We start from the raw sequence: 4,777 nt of genomic DNA, 5'->3' as shown, positions 1-4,777 counted from the left end.
GCTTGATTGGTCTGTCTGTATTTCTGAGGTCAGCATCTTTGCACTCAAATCCTTCTCTGGCTTTTTTTCCAAAGCCAATTCCTTAACATAAATGTTGCCATTTTCAACATTAACTAGTAGGCTAAATGATTACAGTTAGCAGGGCTTTAAAACAGGCATGAGAAATTTGTGTATTCCCCTTCTGTGGGGATGGGCTGTCGAGTCCTTCAGGCAAGACTTGGAAGTGGGAGAGCATTAGGAGTACAGCACAAAACGGAGCACGTGGCCACAGCGCTGTCCGCTGGAAAAATGAATGCGGCACTCCTCACGTCTCCTATGTAAACACCTCATTTCCAGGCAGGTTTAGAAACAGTTGGATTAATTTTTCTGGAGCTGGAAGCTAATCTCTTGGGACATCAAAAAAATTTGCAATTTTATCTCCGGAAAGCTCATGACAGTTTTAGTTAGAAATAACACCTTTTATTTTTTTAAAGTCCTAGTCTCTTAGTGTCATGTAATAGAACAGGTTGTGGAAAGGGGGAGTAGAGATTCTTCCTCCTCTGAAACTTGTGGTGCAGTCAGCTAACCCTAAGCGGCAGCATTTGTCTCATGGGGCCGTAATTACTTTTCCAGATCTTGAAAAACGGATGCACTTTTCCTCGAGACAAGCAGAGGTTTTGACCATTTTAAATCTCAACTATCCGAGAGCAGTCGGTGTTAGTACCAGGTGAGCAGACACGCTCAAAAACGCGAAGGGTTATGAATCAGTTACTGTGACAAAGCAATGCTTGGGCAGTGGCTTCCTCCTTGTGTTCAGAGCTCTATGTGTGATGCTGGTGTCACCAAGTTATGTCATTAAGGCAGGCATTAATTAGAAGGGCAAAACTACGTTTTGAATTCAGGTCTTGGGGTAGAAAGGGGGAAGGTTCTAATCTGTGGGCTGCTACAGCCCTGTTTGTACATTGACCGAAATACTGGTTGTGATTCCTTCTGCTGGGAGATGGCTTAAGGACTAAATGGTGTTTCTGATTTGAGCACTTGGGTCTTGTCCGTTTTGCTTTATGGTTTTCTTTTTGGTACTGTATACAAGTGCAAATTAAGTATACTGTTATAGCTGTGTTCACGTTTGGGATCGTCCCCGTTTTGTCTGACATCTGGGGCATTAGCACTTAAAAATCTGCAGCCCCTTATATGGCCAAGAGAGGGTCAGACCCTATGTAATAAATGTAAAGCTTGCTGTAAGGTGCTGTGCCTTCTGTGGTTACCTTGTATGGGTGCTTTAGGAGCCCCTACAAGATTTAGGAAAAGGGACTCCCCAGCCCCCAGTGGTCTAGATTTAAAAATGATAACTGAAGGGTTTTTGAGTAGTCACATGGGTGCAGAGGCTGCATTAAGAGCAGGAGCTGGATGCAGAGAGGTGAGCGTTGCATCATGCGGCTTCCTGCACCAGAATAGTTCAGAGAATGGTCAACAGAAGAAACGTGACTGAGCCATCACTCATAAATTCCGCTCAGTGAAGTCCACTGCCTTGCTTCTCTGCAATCTCGTGGTTCTAGCACATGCCTGGTGTTGCTCTGCCAAGTGAACCACATTTTGGGCAGGTTTGTCACCAGAATGGGATTTGGGAAACCCTGCAGGCCAGCCTGGCTTTCGATTTATGCTGGCCTTACATTGGTTATCTGCTCTACCTCTTCTTTCCCTGGGGGTACGCTGGGGGTGAAGGACCCTCTTGGAAGCACAATTGCTCCCCTATGACATAATTGTCTCTGACAACCAAGCTTACTAATTACAAGGTGCTGTCATGATTGCCAATAACAACGTTGAGTCATGCAGACAAGGATGCAAGTGGTTTGTTGTTGAAATCCCTCACAACAGCAGCTGCCAGAGGGGTGTGTAGTTCCTAGTCCCTTTGCTAATAAATAAAAATGGGAAGTGTTTTAAAATCAAAACACTTGTGCCTGGTTGTGGAAATGGAGGTGTGTTCACAGAGCTGCAGGTTGGTTGTGAGATACAGGGCTTACCCCGACAAGCATGCGGCTTCTTTCTTGTTTTTTCCTAATACCAAAGGTTTTCCTGCCTAAATCTCTACTGCTACCTCCTGAAATCTTTCTTGAGCCTCTTTAATTTCCTTCTGGATCACTGGCAACATTATTGGAGTGCCTTACAGCTGCGCTGTGTAGTAAGGTACATATCTTAGGAAGACAGTATCTTGCACTTAACACATTTTGCTGCAGGAAATGAGATGCACCTCAGTGACTCAGTTTGTCCTTCCTCGCTATCCATTTGTGACAAGCACCTGATGGCTCCTCTCTTTGTGGGTAATGTTCTTTGTGCTGACTTTGGGCTGTAAATACTGGCCAAAGAGTTAAAAATCTCTTGGGAAGAGGGTAAGAAGCAGACCAGCGTGTGGCAGGAACTGGGTGGTGTCTCCTGAGCTTGTCCAGGGAGAATGGGAGCTGTCTTGAAATGCTGGGAGCAGGGAATTTTCCATGTAAATCCATAATTTGTGTGATGGGTGCTTTAAGGGATTATAACCAACTCATTTTACTTGGAGTTTACTTGGGGCATTCAAAACATCCAGGAAAACTACAGGAGACCAGGAAGTCTGCTGTACCATGGGATTATACAGGCGTATACACTGCAGCTGGTGCCTCCAGAGCAATGAAGAATGCAAACGGATGCACTTACCTGCTGGCTGGTGCTGTACAGCTTGTTTATACCCTGACCACGCTTCTAAATCCTGAAATTCACCAGTTTAAAAAAAAAAAAATATCCAATGGTGCATTGGATCTGCTGGGCTTCTTTAAAAGAGGCTGACTTTAGCTTACTGGTCTCTGTAGTGACTTGTTAAGAGATCAGGCTTGAATGTTTCATGCTCAGTTGTATTCGTGTGTGCATTTTTAGTGGGGTCGTTTCCCTCTAATCTCCCCCCAGCTCTAATTACCCCCCCCAGTAGAGAGGTTTACCTTCTTCCCCAGGTGCTCTGATCAAGCTCTGATCCTCCTTGGGAACTCAAAGCAACACTTCTGCTTCTCCAGTGGCTGGTGGGGAGCTGAGAAAAGCAGAGTTCTATGGTTTGGCTCAGTTTTAACCCGAGCACTAATGAGTTTCCAAAGCTGTTCAACTGGCTGGGCCCGGGCTGTTCCGCAACTGCAGGGAAGAGCAGGCTTGGCCTGGCGTCTTTTCTCCATCCAAGTCCTTGCTCAGCCCCTCCTTCCCCTGCCAGCAGGTTATTTACAGAGGAAGGTGTGGGAATGGCACAGGGAACGCGCTCCTGAGAGCTGATGGCTTTTCTTTTTTTAATTGCTTTTACTTTCAGTTCCATTTCCAGTTATCAGGGTTGAAATGTCACAAGGGCAATAAGCCAGCCCTGGGTCACAGCCCCAGCATCAGAGCCTTTCGCCTGAATCTCAGGAGGAGGGTTTGTTATTAATTTTATCTTTTATTTCTTTAACCCCACCCCTCCATTATGCCTTTGCATCAACACCTAGCTCTCCTGTGATGGCAAGCAGGGCTTGTGTTTGCGTTTTTTAGGAGCTTTTCCCACCGATGGAGGTTTGGGCTCGAGCAACACTCATCTGGCCCATTTTCAGTTCCAAGGTGCCATGCCACCCAGCATATGAACCTTGGCAGAGAAACGGCTCTCCCATTTCAGGTTGCTGGAGCAGGACCAGAGGAAGCACTGCTGAAGCCCAAGGTGGTGGGGTGCCATGCAGACCCCCCCATTTTTTCCCTGACACTAATGAATATTTCTCTTTCCTGTGAGGCTGGTCAGCGAAGCTGCAGGCTGGGCCCTGGCTAGGAGGGCTGAATGTCTGGTAGCCACCTCACCTGGTGTCCCCAAACTGGGGGCTGCTGACCCCAACGTGTGTCCTCTTAGCAGGTACCCAATGCTGTCATCGGGGGGCTGAGAAGGACCCCATGCCATCTCCCCTCACTGGGTCATGAGAGTCCCAAATGTCATCTCCCCCCACGTCCCCTCACTGAGCCTGGGGCTGCGTGGGACCCCGTGCCATCTCCCCTCATATCCCCTCACTATGCCAACAGTCCCCTCGCTGGGGCATGAGGGACGTGGCGCCATCTCCCCTCGTCCCCTCACTGGGTGATGAGGGACTCGGCACCATCTCCTCTCATCTCCCCTCATGTCCCCTTGCTATGCCCAATGCCATCTCCCCTCACTGAGCCCAGGGCTGTGAGAGGCCCAGTGCCATCTCCCCTCACATTCTCCTCATGTTCCCTCACAATCCCCTCATGTCCCTTCACTGTCAAACACCATCTCCCCTCATATCCCACACGTGTCCCCTCACTGTGCCCAGCGCCGTCTCCTCTCATGTCCCCTCACTGGCCACGATGGACCCAGGGCCATCTCCCCTCGTTATCCTCCTCAGGTACCCTCACTGGGCCATGAGGGACCCAGGGCCATCTCTCCTCACATCCCCTCACTGGGTCATGAGGGACGCTGCACCATGCGCCCTCACTCTGCCCAGTGCCATCTCCCCTCGTTTTCCCCCTCACGTCCCCTCACTGGGTCATAGCAGGCCCAGTGCCATCTCCCCTTATCTCCTTCATGTCCCCTCAATGGGTCATGAGAGACCCAGCACTATCTCTCCCCTCACGTTCCTTCACTGTGCCCAGCGCCATCTCCCCTCCTTATCCCCCTCACGTCCCCTCACTGGGCCACGAGGGACCCAGCGCCGTCTCCCCTCACGTCCCCTCACTGTGCCTAGCGCCGTTTCCCGCCACCCCTCACTGAGCGCGGGGCCGTGAGGGACCGACCCGGCGCCAGCCCCGCTGCCGG

This window comes from Falco naumanni, chromosome 3, assembly GCF_017639655.2.
Source record: "Falco naumanni isolate bFalNau1 chromosome 3, bFalNau1.pat, whole genome shotgun sequence".
Taxonomy (NCBI): Eukaryota; Metazoa; Chordata; class Aves; order Falconiformes; family Falconidae; genus Falco; species Falco naumanni.
The sequence above is the reverse complement of the archived record's forward strand: the minus strand, read 5'-3'. Positions refer to the sequence as shown.